The 17,939-nt window shown below is 43.3% G+C and overlaps 1 long non-coding RNA gene across 1 annotated transcript in view; it reads right to left on the reverse strand.

The window, feature by feature from the left end:
- Positions 1 to 931: 931 nt before the first annotated feature.
- Positions 932 to 17,939, reverse strand: part of LOC140712420 (uncharacterized) — a 42,153-nt gene continuing 25,145 nt past the window's right edge. Inside the window, exons 2-3 of the long non-coding RNA XR_012094031.1 lie at positions 7,066 to 7,296; positions 932 to 2,699 (exon numbers count right to left, since the gene is read on the reverse strand). This is a non-coding gene — a long non-coding RNA (uncharacterized lncRNA). The remainder of the gene's footprint in view (positions 2,700 to 7,065; positions 7,297 to 17,939) is intronic.

Below are 17,939 nucleotides of genomic sequence, written 5' to 3' on the forward strand. Positions count from 1 at the left end.
GGGATACAACATGAGGTTGGAAAGATAAACAAGTGGTGAATATTCACCTTGATTTCTGACTCAGCGTGTCCATTCCAAACTCAGCCTTTCCACTCCCCACCCTAACCCATTCCTCCAAAATGTTCGTTTTCCATGAAAATCTTCACTATTTGCCCAATCAATGAGACTGTAAAGCTGGAGTCTTCCTTGAGTGCCCATTCAGAATCATTATTCTGAACTGTTTCTTCTGTTTATGCTCTCCTTTTCCTCTGTATTGATATACTTCCCTGAATCTGGTTACATCTGTATTGTCATAACCCCTTGAAAGGTCTGCCTGCCTCGAGGATCCCCTAGCTTCAGGAGTATTTCTATTCTCCTCCTTCCAGGTACATAGTAGGATGTTTTTTCCACCTCCTTGAAGATAGGCATGGCCCTGGGATTTGATTTGGCCAGTGAAATACGAGGGAAGCACAAGAGTCACACATTTCCTCCTCTGCCACATGACTAGTGATTGTTCAAATGGTGAAGGCTCTGTCAGCCTGGGGCTCTGGTGAGGATGACATGAAGCAGAGTTCCCTACTTGCTACCTGCTTGCTCTCAGACAGACTTCAGCATCAGTGAGAAATAAATCTTAGTTGTTTCAAGACACAGAACTTTTAGGATTATTCCACACCATAGCATAAACTAACCCAGTACTTCTGAGACTTTAATGTAATGATAAATGATATTACCTGAAGAATTTGTTAAAATGCAGATTGCAGTTCTGTATGTCTGGGTGGGGTCTAAGATTCTTCCCTCCCTCCCTCCCTCCCTCCCTCCCTTCCTTCCTCGTTCTCTTCTTTCTTCCTTTCTCCTTCCTTGCTTCCTTCCGTCCTTCATTCCTTCCTTTCCTTCCTTCTTTCTTTCTCTTTCTTCTTTTTCTTTCCCTCCCTCCCTCCCTCCCTCCCTCTCTCTCTCTCTCTCTCTCTCTTTCTTTCTTTCTTTCTTTCTTTCTTTCTTTCTTTCTTTCTTTCTTTCTTTCTTCTCTCTTTCTCTCTCTTTCTTTCTCTCTTTTCTCTTTTTCTTTCTCTCTCTCTCTCTTTCTTTTGTAGACACAGGGTCTTGCTATCTTGCCCAAAATGGCCTTAGAACTCCTGGACTCAAGCAATCCTCTTGTCTCAGCTTCCCGAAGTACTGAGATTACAGGTGTGAGCCACCATGCCTACCTAGATTCTGCATTTTTGACAAGCTCCCAAGTGATGCTGATGCTGCTAGACCTTGGACCACACTTTGAATAGTAAGCACCTAACCTGCACACAAACCCATACACACTGTCATACATCTCACCAGCGATAAACCTTCCTAAAAAATTATAGTGGTAAGCAGGCCAGGTGCGGTGGCTCATGCTTGTAATCCCAGCACTTTGGGAGACTGAGGCAGGCGGATCACTTGAGGTCAGGAGTTTGAGATCAGTCTAGCCAAGATGGTGAAACTCCATCTCTACTGAAAATACAAAAATCAGCCAGGTGTGGCAGTGTGTGCCTGTAATCCCAGCTACTCAGGAGGGTGAGGTGGGAGAATCACTTGAACCTGGATGCGGAGGTTGCAGTGAGCCAAGATTGTGCCACTGTACTCCAGCCTGGGTGATAAAGTGAGACTCCATCTCGAAGAAGAAAAAAGTAGGCAAGGAACTTCATTGGTGATATTCTTCACAAACCCTCAACAGTTTCCTGCACCTGCAACTCCTCAGGTACTATAGTCATGTTTTCTTGTATTCCAGTGTCCGGAATTTATTCTTTCCGGTGGGTTCTTGGTCTCGCTGGCTTCAAGAACGAAGCTGCGGACCCTTGCAGTGAGTGTTATAGTTCTTAGAGATGGTATGTATGGAGTTTGTTCCTTCAGATGTGTCCAGAGTTTCTTCCTTCCAGTGGGTTCGTGGTCTCGCTGACTTCAGGAGTGAAGCCGCAGACCTTGGTAGTGAGTGTTACAGCTCTTAAAGGTGGCGCGTCCAGAGTTGTTTGTTCCTCCTGGTGGGTTCGTGGTCTCGCTTACTTCAGAAATGAAGCTGCAGACACTTGTGGTGAGTGTTATAGCTCATAAAGGTAGTGTGGACCCAAAGAGTGAGCAGCAGCGAGATTTGTTGTGAAGAGCAAAAGAACAAAACTTCCATAGCCTGGAAGGGGACCTGAGCGGGTTTCCGCTGCTGGCTTGGGTGGCCAGCTTTTATTCCCTTACTTGGCCCCTGCCCCCCACATCTTGCTGATTGGTCCATTTTACAGAGTGTTGATTGGCCCATTTTATGGAGTGCTGATTGGTCTGTTTTACAGAGTGCTGACTGATGCGTTTACAATTCTTTAGCTAGACACAGAGTGCTGTTTGGTGCATTTACAATCCTTTAGCTAGACACAGAGTGCTGACTGGTGTGTTTGCAATCCTCTAGCTAGACAGAGAAGTTCTCCAAGTCCCCACCCGACTCAGAAGCCCAGCTGGCTTCACCTCTCAATCCCCCCTGTAAACAGGACACCCCAACTGCTGTTGGAAATTGGGTGATGACCGCTGTAGCTACTTCCTGCTGGATAGGGGTGATGAAGGGGCCCTGCAGTTGTAGTGTCCTCTAGAGGGGAGCTTGTTAGGCCAGTGAAAGGGCCAGCGGGTTGGTCCGGGGTCTTTGGTAGAAGTTGTTAGTTGAGCTCATTTAGGGTTCCATTTGTAAGACCATCTGTAGCTTGATGGCCTCGATCCTAGAGGAAACAAATTTGACAAGGAGGTTCAAAATACAGGGCCTGAACGCGAGTAATAGCAAGATGGCTGTCACAAGACCTAGAAAAGGGAGAAGCAATGTCGCCCAACTCCAGAGGTTGGTTATAAGAGTTTGAAAGGCATTGTCTGATTTCAGAAACCTTTTCCTGTAAATGCCGGGTGGCATGTCATACTATCCCTGACTGGTTAGTGTAAAAACAACACTCTTCCCCTAAGAAGGTGCAGAGTCCTCCTTTCTCAGCAGTGAGGAGGTCTAGGCCTTGGTGATTTTGGAGAGTCACCGCTGCCAAAGAGTCTATTTGGGATTATAGAGTAAGGATAGATTTCGCTATTTCTTGCAAACTGTCTGAGAAATCTTTTGAGAGTGTGTGGTAGTAGCATAATGAAGTAGATAAACTGGCTATTCCAGTTCCTGTAACAGTAGCCATTCCTAACCATGTAAGTAGGGGTATTAGTTGTATGGCTATGTGCTGACACACTTGAGATTTGAGGGGTACTGATAGGGTCTGATTTCCATAAGATTAGAAGTTATGATAATACATGTTACACTGTTAACTTTTAGCAAATTTTACTTTTGTTGAAAACCTTGTAAGTTTGGGATTTTAATTTTTCTTTGCTATTAATAAAACCTTGTTCAGTCCATATTAACTTAGAATTGGTATAGATGGCTCCTTCCTGATTCTGCGTGTACTTCAAGGTTTGGCTGAGTGCAAACAACTCGCATGTTTGAGCAGACCAATTATTAAGAATTTTCCTAACTCTGCTTCTGCAAGAGTTTGCTTATCACTTACTGAATACCCACTGTGTCTTTTTTCCTTAATCTCTGGGTAGGAACCATCCTCCTGTCCTGAAGGGAGTTCCTCCTAGGTCTGGTCAGACCTTTGTATGGTAATTAATTAAGATTTAGATCCCCTGTTAGGAAACCTGCTGGGTTAAGGATTTTTGATAGGAAGGCTATGGGTTGTCAGTGGCCTCAGTGCTTTCAGGCTATGCCCTTGTTTACACTCACAACAAGGTGGTATTGGAGTGTTATAGGGTTACAGAGAAGATCTTCAATTATCAATTATAGGTTTTAAATTTACCCTGGCTTTTAAGGGAATAGGGTACACTTTTTTTTCTTTACTACTTCTATCTCTCTCTTTTTCTCTCTTTGATTTCTTCTTTGTCTCTTTCTCTCTGATTCCCTCTTTGTCTCTTCCTCTCTTTCCATCTTTGACTTTCTGTCTCTCTGTCTCTTCCTCTCTCTGTCTCTCTGACTCCTTCTTTGTCTCTGTCTCTTCCTCTGTCTCCTTCTCTTTGTCTCTCTGTTTCTTCCTCTCTCTCTTTCTCTGACTTTCTGTCTCTTTCTCTCCTTTCTACTGCCTCTGGCAGCTGCTTATGCTGCTGTTCTCCCCTCTCCTTTCCTTTTTGATGGCTTTGACCATGTAAGACTGACACCTCTTTGGGTTTTTGCATTGCATGCAATAACTCCATGGTTTCCTTGTGATATTTAGTGGGGGTTCCCCCAGAGGTTAGGAACTCCCTTTCTTTCCATATTGCAGCATGGGCATGTAGGATTAGATAAGCATACTTACTATCTGTAGCAAAGTCTCCCAATTACAACTGAGGAGAAATACCTGGTTACAGGCTGTCCCTGTAAGATTCCTCAGATGGTAATGGACCTTGAGGACAGTTGTCCGGGACAGAAGATTAACACTGAGAAAGCCGCATCAGCATCAAGGAGGAAGTCAATTTCCTGGCCTTCACTGGTTATACATACCCAGGGCTCAGTGAGGGTGATGACATGAGCTGGTGCTTGCCTCAGTCCTATTGTTGGATCATCTGGTTGGGGGCTTCTGGTCCAGAGAACCTTTGTCCTTCCAGTGATTGCCACAGCATAGTGGACATAGGAAAGGGGACAGCTTGTTTCTCGTAGGACATTCTTTTTTAAAGTGTTTTTGTAAATAACAATCCCTACCAGGTGATAGGCCTTCTCCATTTTCTGTCCTCTCTGAACCACCAAGGTTTGTTTGTCTGAGGGCCATGACTAAGCCCGCAGCCTTTCTCTGATCTCACTTTTCCTTTTTGGTCTGTTCCCCTTGGTCCCTATTATAGAACACCAAGGTTGCTAGGTTTAATAATGCCTCCAGATTTTGTTCGGGGCCCAGGACTCGCTTTTGTAGTTTTCTCCTGATATCTGCAACTGATTGGGTAATAAACTTATCTTTTAGGATCAATCGACCCTCGAGTGAGTCAGATGACAGGGGAGTATATTTTCTTAAGGCCTCCTGTAGCCACTCAAGGAAGGCAGAAGGATTTTATTCCTTTCCCTGAGTTATGGTGGACATCATTGAATAATTCATGGGCTTTTTCCTAATTCTCCTTAGTCCTTCTACAACACAGGTCAACAGATGTTTGTGACTCCAGTCCCCATGATCTGAATCGAGGTCCCAGTGGGGATCCATACTGGGGATGGCTTGCTGACCAGTAGGGAATTTGTCCCTTTCTTTGGCTGTCATTCTATCATTTACTTGACTAAGATACTGGGTATCTCCAAACTCTCGGGCTACAGCTAAAGTCGCATGCTTTTCATTAAAGGCCAGGGTTTGATCTAGCAATAGCATGACATCTCTCTAAGTGAGATAGAAGGTTTGCCCTAGACCCTATAGGACATCTATGTACCTATCAGGATCATCTGAAAACTTCCCCAGGTCTGCCTTGATCTGCTTTAAATCAGAGAAGGAGAAGGGGACATGTACCCGGGTTGGGCTAAATTCCCCTCCCCCCCTCAGCTTGAAGGGGACATAATCGATAGTCCTGGGGGTTTTTGTGGTCCTTTGGAGATTTCTTTGCTTGTTTCCTTCTGGGCAGGGGAGATTAGAGGAGGCTTATCATTAATAGGAAGGGGAGCTATATATTAATAGGAAGGATATGGAGGTAAGCTGAGAGGTCCTCCTGTGGGATGTAAATTGCAAGCTTTGCATAGTTGTGGATTCTCCTTCAGTGAAAAGAAAGCTTGGACATAAGGTATTTCACTCCATTTGCCTTCCCTCTTACAGAAAAAGTCAAGCTGCAGGATAGTATTGTAATTTATACTTCCCTCAGGTGGCCATTTTTCCCCATCAGGGAGAGAATACTGTGGCCAGGCTGTAGTGCAGAAAAAAAATGAGCTGCCTCTTTTTCAGAGTTTGTGGGTCAAATTGGTCCCAATGGCTTAGGATGCATTTCAAGGGTGAGCCTGTTGATGCCTGAGTGTTTCCCATACGAAAGACAAAACAGCCCACGGTTTTGGTTTGTTTGTTTCTCCCCCTGCCCAAGAACCCTCAGTGGTCCCTGGACCCTGCTGATCGGAATAGTTGTGCTCACAGACGCAGCAGCAGACACCTCTTGCCAAGAACCCACAAAGGTCCCTGGACTCTGCTGATCAGAATAGTTGTGCTCACTGATGCAGCAGTAGAAACACTAGTTTTCCTCCTAGACCACAAGGAGGACTGAGGAAGGTCGGAATAGTGACCCTTACTGACGTATTCTCTAAAACCTGTTAGAGTCCTAAGCATTCTCCTGTTAGTATTGGGACATTACCCCTGTCCTATAAAGATGTTATGCCCCCAAAATGAAGTGGAGGGCCATACCCTGAGGGAGGGGAGGGATCTCCAGAGTTGGAAGAGTGATGCCTTTTGCCCTCACTTATATGAATAGGAAGGATACAATTTCTGAGGATCCCCAAATCCTAGCTTCAGGAATAGCTTTTGTTAGGCCTGCTAGTCTGAGGAGGGATCCTGAGATTCCACATAGTCCCCACTTCGATGGGGCTTTGGGCAAAAATTATGTCTTTCTAATTGGTGAACCCGGGTGCCTAAAGAAGGGAATAGAGTCCTGAAGTTTATACTAGAAATCATTCTTATAGGAGAAACTAGAAAAGCACCAGAGACAGGGAGTGGTTTTTAGAAGCAGGCCTAGCCTTGAAGAAGAGAGGTGAGAGGAAGTTTGTCTGACAGGCATTAGGACCCAGAAGGCAAGGGTCAGGATAGATAGGATAGATGGGCGAGTCTCGCTTGGGCGATGTGACTTTGAGAGTTCTGCTCATGGCCACAGGGTCAACCAACTTGTTGACTTTCCTCTCTGTTGACCCTCACCTCAGCCCAGAAGTACAGGAAAAGCGGAAGCTGGTTCCAGGCAAACCAACGCTTCCAACTCCAAAGAGTCAGAGGTTGTTAGAGAGCCCTTTCCCAGAAAGCCTGATGTGTCTTTAGTCTGGCGGCCATGCTGGTCCCTTTTAACTGGCCGACAGGTGCCCGGTATTTAGCCCCCAAATCCTAAGGAAAAATAGGCCACAATAGCAAGCAAAAGGGGTTCAATGGTACTCACCGCTTGGCAATAGCTCCATGTTAGTTGCCAAAATATGTCCCTTCATGGTCACCAAAATGTTTCCAGAATTTATTCCTTCCGGTTAGTTCTTGGTCTCGCTGACTTCAAGAATGAAGCCACAGATCCTCATGGTGAGTGTTACAGTTCTTAAAGATAGTGTGTCTGGAGTTTGTTCCTTCAGATGTTCAGATGTGTCCAGAGTTTCTTCCTTCTGGTGGGCTTGTGGTCTCACTGATTTCAGGAATGAAGCCACAAACCCTCGCAGTGAGTGTTACAGCTCATAAAGGTAGTGTGGACCCAAATAGTGAGTAGCAGCAAGATTTATTGTGAAGAGCAAAAGAACAAAGCTTCCACAGCGTGGAAGGGGACCCAAGTGGGTTGCCGCTGCTGGCTTTGGTGGCCAACTTTTATTCCCTTATTTGGCCCCACCCACATGCTGCTGATTGGTCCATTTTACAGAGCGTTGATTGGTCCATTTTACAGAGTGCTGATTGGTGCATTTACAATCCTTTAGCTAGATACAGAGTGCTGATTGGTGCATTTTTACAGAGTGTTGATTGGTGCGTTTACAATCCTCTAGCTAGACAGGAAAGTTCTCCAAGTCCCCACCCAACCCAGAAGCCCAACTGGCTTCACCTTTCATTCCCAGTACAATTGTTTTTCACATTCTCCCTTCTATCTTGTCATTTTCTATATCTCTCTATGAGACCACTGGTTTTCTTAACATCAAGTCTCATTTTTTTTCTTTAGTAATAGAAACCTCGTTTCAAACTGGGCATGTGGCTTCCCAGCTAAAGCTGATTCCTAAATTGTGAAGAAACAGAACATAAGAGCTGCAGGAATTCAGAGATGGGGTAATATTTTCCCCAGCTTCCCTGGCAACCAACATTGGTTGTATGACTAAGTTCTAGTTAGTGGCATGTGAGTGAAAGTGATGTTTGAAACACCTGGGTTGTGCCTTTAAAAGAAAAGGGTATGTTCTCCTTGTGCTCATTTTCTCCCTTCTCATCAGAACACAGACCCAGAAGATAATTATTTTTGGCCATGAGGACAAGGCCTATACCTTAGCTGGTGGCACAGCAAAAGTTAGAAGAAACTTGTGTCCTTAACACCATGAGGCATCCTATCACCTCAAACCACTTGTGCTCAGATATGAGAGAGCTTGTTAAGCAATTGCTGTTAATGGGAATCTTTGTTACAGCTGAATTTGTATCGTAGAGAAACTGCTCTTCCCTAGAATGCATTTCGCCCTTTGTTCGTATAAAAATTCTCATTATTGAAGATTCAAAACAGGTCCCACTGCTGCCTCCAGCTTACACTACCCTCCTTCCCTGAACTGCCATCATACCTGGGCATGAGGTATGAGTGTAGAATAAAATGAGATTGATTCCAGCAGCCACACATGAAAAATAAGACTGCTAACCTTACAGTCACTTAAAGATAAACTGATTCCTAAATTGTGAAGAAACAGAACATAAGAGCTGCAGGAATTCAGAGATGGGGTAAGCAATGAGGACTGAAAGGATCAGGAGAGTCATTATTTATTTCATTAGCTTTCAAACTGGAGACTGTGTACAGGAAGACGTTCCAAGGGGTATTTGGGAAACATTGTTTCAAGGGAATCAATTTGCTACTCCTCATCTGGATTAATTCTTTCCTAAAATTCATCTTCCTGAAAAAGCCATTGAAACAATTCTTCTTTCCTTCCTCCCCTTTCTCAATCTCTCCTTTCATCCTGCAAAAGAAAAGTGTGACCTGACTCACTTTTCATCTTATTATCATTTATTTTCTGGCTGCATAAAAACATCCAGGTTGCCTGGCGCGGTGGCTCAAGCCTGTAATCCCAGCACTTTGGGAGGCCGAGACGGGTGGATCACGAGGTCAGGAGATCGAGACCATCCTGGCTAACACGGTGAAACCTCGTCTCTACTAAAAAATACAAAAAACTAGCCGGGCGACATGGCGGGCGCCTGTAGTCCCAGCTACTTGGGAGGCTGAGGCAGGAGAATGGCGTAAACCTGGGAGGTGGAGCTTGCAGTGAGCTGAGATCCGGCCACTGCACTCCAGCCTGGGTGACAGAGCAAGACTCCGTCTCAAAAAAAAAAAAACATCCAGGTTGTCAAACAATCCTTGTGCTGGCAAGGCCTTCAATCAAGATATAACAGTAGACTTAATGTCTTTCCCTGACTCACGTATATTCCTGTTAAGGGCAAAACATGGCTTTAAGAATGGATATTTTGGCCGGGCGCGGTAGCTCAAGCCTGTAATCCCAGCACTTTGGAAGGCCGAGATGGGCGGATCACGAGGTCAGGAGATCGAGACCATCCTGGCTAACACGGTGAAACCCCGTCTCTACTAAAAAAAATACAAAAAACTAGCCGGGCGAGGTGGCAGGCGCCTGTAGTCCCAGCTACTCGGGAGTCTGAGCCAGGAGAATGGCATAAACCCGGGAGGCGGAGCGTGCAGTGTGCTGAGATCCGGCCACTGCACTCCAGCCTGGGCGACAGAGCGAGACTCTGTCTCAAAAAAAAAAAAAAAAAGAATGGCTATTTCAGCCCATGTGGGATATTCTGTGTACATAAATATTATACAGTGGAGCAGTGTTTTTTTTAATTTGTAATCTCATTTATTGAGGAAAATATAAGTAGAGGGCAGTTTTCTATCCCAACGTTAGTCCTTCTTCCCCAGATTTCTTATTCCACTTTGTCTGATGAGTCACTTTCATTCTTTAATCCTGCTCTTTGTATTTTTTAAATAATAATTAATTTTTTGGCGAGATATGGTGGCTCACACTTCCCAGCACTTTGGGAGGCCACAGTGGGCAGATCACTTAAGGCCAGGAGTTCAAGACCAGCCTGGCCAACATGGTGAAATGCTGTCTGTACTAAAAATACAAAAATTAGCTGGGCATTGGTGTTGCATGCCTGTAATCCCAGCTACTTGGGAGGCTGAGGCATGAGAATGGCTTGAACCAGGGAGGCAGAGGTTGCAGTGAGCAAAGATCATGCCACCACACTCCAGCCTAGGCGACAGACCGAGACAATCTCAAAAAAACAAAACAAACAAACAAAACAAAAAATAACTTTTTTTTGGAAACATAGTTATATATTTATAGGGTACATGAGATGTTTTAATATAGGCCTGCAATGTAAAATAATCACATCATGGAGAACGGGGTATCCATCCCCTCAAGCATTTATCCTTTGAGCTATAAACAATCCAATTACATGCTTTATTTATGTATTTGTTTATTTATTCATCTTCTTTTATTTTTTTGAGACAAGGTATTGCTCCATCACTCAGACTAGAATACAGTAGCATGATCATGGCTCACTGCACCTTTGACCTCCCAGTCTCAAGCGATCTTCCTGCTTCTGTCCCCCAAGTAGTGGGACTACAGTCATGAACTAATACATCCAGCTAATTTTTTTGAATTTTAGTAGAGACAAGGTCACATTATGTTGCTCAGACTGGTCTCAAACTCCTGAGCTCAAGTGATCCTCCCACTTCAGCCTCCCAAACTGATGGGATTACAGGCATGAGCTACCATACCCTGCCCACTTTTTTTTTTTTTTTTTTTTTTTTTTGAGACGGAGTCTTGCTCTGTCGCCCAGGCTGGAGTGCAGTGGCCGGATCTCAGCATACTGCAAGCTCTGCCTCCCGGGTCTATGCCATTCTCCTGCCTCAGCCTCCCGAGTAGCTGGGACTACAGGCACCCCCCACCTCGCCTGGCTAGTTTTTTGTATTTTTTTAGTAGAGACGGGGTTTCACCGTGTTAGCCAGGCTGGTCTCGATCTCCTGACCTCGTGATCCGCCCGTCTCGGCCTCCCAAAGTGCTGGGATTACAGGTTTGAGCCACCGCGCCCGGCCTATCCTCCCCACTTTTAAGTTATTTTAAAATGTACAATTAAGTTATTATCGACTATAGTCACCCTATTTTGTTGTCAAATAGTAGGTCTAATTCATTCTTTCAATTTTTTTTGGACCCATTAACCATTCTTACCCCCTGCAAGCTCCCTGCCACTCTTCCCAGCCTCTGGTAGCCATCCTTCTACTCTCTATGTCCATGAGTTCAATCGTTTTGATTTTTAGATCCCACAAATAAGTGAGAACAGAGTAGGGAGTTTTTGATTTACATCACTGATTCCAATCTCTGACTATTTTCAAAGAATACATTGCTTCTGGAGGGAGATTCTCCTGAGAGCAAAGTAAAGAGAGCATAATTAAATATTAAAGGTGAAAGAGCCTTATTTCATTTAAGTGGCACATTCATGGCAAGGTTTGTGGCTTATCTCTCTTGGGACTATGATATTCAAGACTTACAATTTTTATTTTTTGCTGGGAAGAAATAAAGGGCAATGATTCCTCTCTGGTCAGAAACAAGAAAAAGCTGAGTAATACTCCTCATTTATTCATGTCTCAACTTGAGTTTCAATTTTATATTTTGCATCATTTCTAGGAGAAGTATGGAGAAAGTACATGTTTACATGTTTTCATAGATCGACATTATGCCATCAAGTAAAAGGAAAATATGTCAAAAACAAATTTGTCTTTTATATTTTTTTGAATGTTTATCCAGGCTTTTCATTTTCCTTTGTCAAAAGATTATTGGCTATGCCACTTCATACCTATGAGGATGGCTATAATAAAAAACATGATCATTGGGCTGGGTGCCATGGCTCATGCCTGCAATCCCAGCACTTTGGGAGGCCGAGGTGGGTAGATCACCTGAGGTCGGGAGTTCAAGACAAGCCTGACCAACATGGAGAAACCCCGTCTCTACTAAAAATTAATTAGCCGGGCCTGGTGGTGCATGCCTGTAATCCCAGCTACTCAGGAGGCTGAAGCAGGAGAATCGCTTGAACACGGAAGGCAGAGGTTGTGGTGAGCTGAGATCATGCCATTGCACTCTAGCCTGCACAAAAAGAGCAAAACTCTGCCTCAAAAACAAACAAAAAAACCACCACAATCATTGTTGAAAATAACAACCATTGGCAAGAAAATAACAACCATTGAGGAAATTGGAACCCTCATACATTGCTGGTGAGAATGCAAAATCATTCAGCCACTATGGAAAACAGTTTGGCAGTTCCTCAAAAAGTTAAACATAGAATTACCATATGACCCAGGAATTCCACTCCTAGATATATGTCTGCTATAATTTGAATGCTCACCGCAACCTCTGCCTCCCATGTCCAAGCGATTCTCCTGCCTCAGCCTCCCGAGTAGCTGGGATTACAGGCATGCACCACCATGCCTGGCTAATTAATTTTTAGTTGAGACGGGGTTTCTCCATGTTGGTCAGGCTGGTCTTGAACTCCCGACCTCAGGTGATCTGCTTGCCTCAGCCTCCCAAAGTGCTGGGATTGCAGGCGTGAGCCATGGTGCCCGGTCCAATGAATGTCTGTCCCCTCCAAATCTCATGATGAAATTTGATCTCCAGTGTTCCAGGTGGGCCTACTGGGAGGTGTTTGAGTCATGGGACTAGATCCTTCATGAATAGATTAATGCCCTCTGTGGGGGACAGGTGTGAGTGAGTTCTCATTCTATTACTTTCAGAGAGAGCTGGTTATTAAAAAGAGCCTGGCACACCCCCACCCCACCGCCCCATGCCCCTTGCCTCATCTCTTGTCATGTGATCTCTGCAGAAGCAGCCTGAGGCCCTCCCCAGAAGCTGGGGAGATGCCGATGTCCTGCTTCTTGTATAACCTGCACAACCGTGAGCCAAATAAACCTCTTTTCTTTATAAATTACCCAACCTCAGGTATTCCTTTATAGCAACGTAAAATAGACTAAGACAATATCCAAAAGAATTGAAAATAGGTACTCAAGCAAGTACATGCATGTTCACAGCAGCACTTTTCACATTAGGCAAAAGGTGGAAACAGTCCAAATGTCCATCAGACAAATAATGGATAAACAAATTGTGTATACATGCAATGAATATAATTCAACCATAGAAAGAAACAAAGAACTGATACATGCTACAATGTGAATGAATCTTGAAAGAAGCCAAATGCAAAAGGTCACATACTATTCCATTTATATGAAATATCCAGAATAGACACCTCTATAGAGACAGAACACAGATTGGTGGTTACCAGATGCAGCAGGCAGAGGAGAATGAGAATAACTGCTTAATGGGGTTGGGGTTTCCTGTCAGGGTGATGAGTCAGAACTAGGTAGACGTAGTGGTTGTACAACATTGTGAATGTACTAAATGCCACCAAATAGTCCACTTTAAAATGGTTAATTTGGCCAGGCACAGTGGCTCACACCTGTAATCCCAACCCTTTGGGAGGTCGAGGTGGGTGGATCACTTGAGCCCAGGAGTTCAAGACCAGCCTGGGCACCACAGGGAAACCTCCAGCTCAAAAAAGAAGAGGGGGGAAAAAAAAGGGTAGTGAGACTGTAAAGCAGTTTCTTACTCTTCTTTCCTTTCTTTCCTTCCTTATGTACCAGTGGCTCTCAAATCATCCAGGGGAGCTTCGATGCAAACTTTTTCTTTTCTTTATGAGAAGGAGTCTCATTCTGTCACCCTAGCTGGAGTGTGGTGGTACAGATCTCAGCTCACTGCAAACTCTGCCCCCGAGGTTCAAGCAATTCTCCTGCCTCAGCCTCCCAAGTAGCTGGGATTAACGATGTGCACCACCATGCCTGGCAAATTTTTAAAAAATATTTTTGGTAGACATGGGATTTCATCACGTTGGCCAGGCTGGTCTTGAACTCCTGACCTGAAGTGATCCACCCGCCTCAGCCTCTCAAAGTGCTGGGATTACAGGCGTGAGCCACCACACTTAGCCCATGCAAACTTTTTGACCCTAACATAGGCCTAAAAAATCATCTTTCAGAGTGAGGCATGAGAATCTGCATTTTATAAGCAGGTCATTTGAAAAATACTGCTATGATATCACCATACTAGTTCCGAACATCCAATTGGTGCTAGTTTAATAGGCTAAAAGCCATGACTCAGCAGGGGGCAGCAAAGCTTAATAGTGCTAGCCAATTCATTTATTCTCTCAATATGTGCCAGGCCTTAAACGAAGTCCTAGGGATACAAGATGCATAAATCCATGCATGGTCTCTTCTCTGGTGGAGCTTAAAGACTTCTGGGGAAGACAGGCGTTAACCAAAGATTCACAAATGTAAAATTATAACTGGGATGTGTGAGATGAAGGAAAGGCATATGATATACTAAAACCATATGTTAAGGGGACTTAACTTAGTCTAGGGGGTTATGTCACACAAGGAAAATGACATTTGAAGTAAGATTTTAAAGATAATCTTTAACCTAATTAAAGAAGAGTTAATTAGGTTACATCAGATGGAAGGATGGTGGAAGGAGTAAGGGAGGCAGAGCTTTCTGCACAAAGAGAACGTAATAGCCGAAGTCCTGCAGTGATAAGACAAGAACAGTGTTTGTGGGGCCAGATGAAGCATGTCTGAGTCCTGGGAAGTAGTAAGGAGCAGTCCTTGAGAGGCTTTGAAAGTCAGGTTTCCAGGGATTAGTTTATATTTTAAGAACAATGGGATTCCATTGTGGAATTTTAAGTTGAACTTGGGCAACATGGTCAGTTTTGCATTTTGAAAAGGTCACTGGTTTCTGTGAAAAAAAGATTGAGGGCAGCAACCCTAGAAGCTGGGCTATTATTCATATTTTATAGATAAGGAAATGAGCTGTAAGAAACAACTTCCTCAAGGTAACGCAGCTGGTAAGTGGTGAAGCTAGCTTTCAAACACTGGTCTCCTGACTTCGTTTATTTTATTTAATTTTATATTGTATCTTATTTTAACATTTTATTTATTTTTCTTTCTCAGAAATCCTTGCTTTGATCTGCCTGACTTCAGAGTGTAAACTCTTAAATACACAGTCTGCTGCCTCTCCAGATCAAGGTAATAAACTAACAAAATAGAGTTAGTAAAAATGATTTTTAAAAAGTATAAACAGAAAGACTCATCTCTGACTCATCCTATCTTTGCTTTGGTCATGACTCCTCATCAGAAAATGAGAACGAGAAGGGTAGCCCAGGGTAGTGCAGTTCCCTTACTTGACCTAAGCTTCACTTTCCTCATCTGTAAAGCAGTAATAATACTCTAATAGCCTGCATAGAATGCCCTCTGTATCCATGGGTTCTGCATTCGTGAATTCAACCAACTGGGACAGAAAATAGTGGGAAAAAATGCATCTGCACTGAACATGTTCAGTATGTTATTTTTTAAGCAATAAACTATAATGACTATTTACATAGCATTTACATTGTGTTAGGTATTATAAGTAATCTAGAGATTATTTAAAGTAGATGAGAGGATGTGTGTAGGTTATTTGCAAATACTATGCCACTTTACATTAGTGACTTGAGCATCTGCAGATTTTGGTATCTGTGGAGGCTGGTGGGGGTGGGGGTGTGTCCTAGAACCAGTCCCCCATGGATACTGAGGAACAACTGTACTTCACTGGATTGTTTGAGGATTAAATTACAAAAAGAATGCTAAATGCTTAGTATACTATCAGGCATAACATATACTATAGTTAGAACTCAACAAATGTGGACTATTATTATTATTATGATTACTTATTTTTTCCTTTATATCTGCCCATTCACCATCACAGAAATCAATGGCATCACATCACATAACTCCAAAGCAAGAAACCAAAATTATCATAGTTACAGTCCTTTGCTTTTATTTTTTCTTCTTCTTTTTTTCAGGTCAACTGTGAGCAAGGAACTTTTGCTTGTTTAGACAATCAACTTGTTGCTAAACTACAGCACCAAATTTTGGGTGTCTCACAAATTAGCCTCCCTTTCTTCCTACAATAACATCCTTACTTTGGGACTAGGTCATATGTGACCTTAGTTATTGCATGGACTTTGTATCATAAATAGTAGACTAAATTCTTAAGTGAAATGGCTAGAATTACAAAGCTTTCCTTGAATGTTATCAAATAACATAATGGTCTACCATCCTTAACATACAAAAACGATAAGCTGTCAGCACGGTATAAATTTTGAGTTGTTTATGGAAGTAGATGTGATGTATTTTTAGTGCTCTGTAGTATTGAATGCTTTATACATATGGGATGCATTATCAAAGCAACTAGCCAGTGATGGAGGCAGCAAACATGGACACAACAACATTTTCATTAAAAAAAAAAAAAAAAAAAAGTTGGCCTCAAACCCATAAGCCTTGAATCCCCAAGTTATCTGTGTGCGTGATTTTCCTGGCTGTTCTCCAGGTCCTATTCCAATTTCTTACTACATTTTTATTATGGGCACATTCCCAACACTCACACCTGGTCTTCTGCCTTATCCAATGCTAATTTCTTCATTGCCTCCTTTTAATCAACCAGCTCTTTTCTCTTTATTACTTAGCCTTTCTTGCCTTCACAACTTACTTATTACAAACAAGCATATAAAAGCCTAGGCAGGCCAGGCACAGTGACTCACATATGTAATCCCAGCACTTTGGGAGGCTGAGGCAGGTGGATCATCTGAGGTCAGGAGTTCGAGACCAGCCTGGCCAACATGGCAAAACCCCATCTCTACTACAAATACAAAAAATTAGCTGGGTGTGGTGGTGTGCGCCTGTAATCCCAGCCACTTGGGAAGCTGAGGCAGAAGAATGGCATGAACCGGGGAGGCGGAGGTTGCAGTGAACTGAGATCATGTGCCATTGCACTCCAGCCTGGGTGAGAAAGGGAGACTGTGTCTTATGAAAAAAAAAAAAAGCCTAGGCAGACCTATGAGCCTTCCCTATCCACCCTAGTAGCCGAAGACAAAGATCATAAACTCAGGAGTTCTAGGGCACCAACAACCACAGGTTCCTCTCCATACTACCACAGCTGATGCTCTCTGGAAAGCACCACCTCCCAGCAGGAGGCCAACCAGCACAAAAATAAAGCACTAAACCACCAAAGCTAAGAATCCCCACAGAGTCCACTTCACCCCCCTGCCACCTCAACTGGAACAGGTACTAGTATCCATGGCTGAGAGACCAACAGACAGTTCACATCACAGGACTCTGTGATAATTCCCAGTACCAGCCTGGGGCTGGGTAGACTTGCTGGGTGGCTAGACCCAGAAAAGAGATAACAATCATTGCAGCTTGGCTCACAGGAAGCCAGATTCATAGGAAAGGGGGAGAGTACTACATCAAGGGAATGCCCTGTGTGACAAAAGAATTTGAACAACAGCCTTCAGCCCTAGACCTTCCCTCTGACAGAGCCTACCCAAATGGAAGGAACCAGAAAACCAAGTCTGGTAATATGACAGAACAAGGCTCTTTTACACCCTCAAAAAATCACACTAGCTCACCAGCAATGGATCCAAACCAAGAAGAAATCCCTGATTTACCTGAAAAAGAATTTACGAGGTTAGTTATTAAGCTATTCAGGGAGGCACCAAAGAAAGGTGAAGCCCAGTGCGAGGAAATCCAAAAAAAAAAAAAAAGATACAAGAAGTGAAGGGAGAAATATTCAAGGAAATAGATAGCATAAAGAAAAAACAATCAAAATTTCAGGAAATATCGAACACACTTATAGAAATGTAAAATGTTCTGGAAAGTCTCAGCAATAGAATTGAACAAGTAGAAGAAAGAAATTCAGAACTCAAAGACAAGCTCTTTGAATTAACCCAATCAAACAAAGACAAAGAAAAAAGATTAAGAAACTATGAACAAAACCTCCAAGAAGTCTGGGATTCTTTTAAATGACCAAATCTAAGAAAAATCAGTGTTGCTGAGGAAGATGAGAAATGTAAAAGTTTGGAAAACATATTTGGGGAAATGATTGATGAAAACTTTCCTGGCCTTGGTGTAGACCTATACATCCAAATACAAGAAGCAAAAAGAAAACCTGGAAGATTCATCACAAAAGG

This window comes from Chlorocebus sabaeus, chromosome 9, assembly GCF_047675955.1.
Source record: "Chlorocebus sabaeus isolate Y175 chromosome 9, mChlSab1.0.hap1, whole genome shotgun sequence".
NCBI lineage: Eukaryota > Metazoa > Chordata > Mammalia > Primates > Cercopithecidae > Chlorocebus > Chlorocebus sabaeus.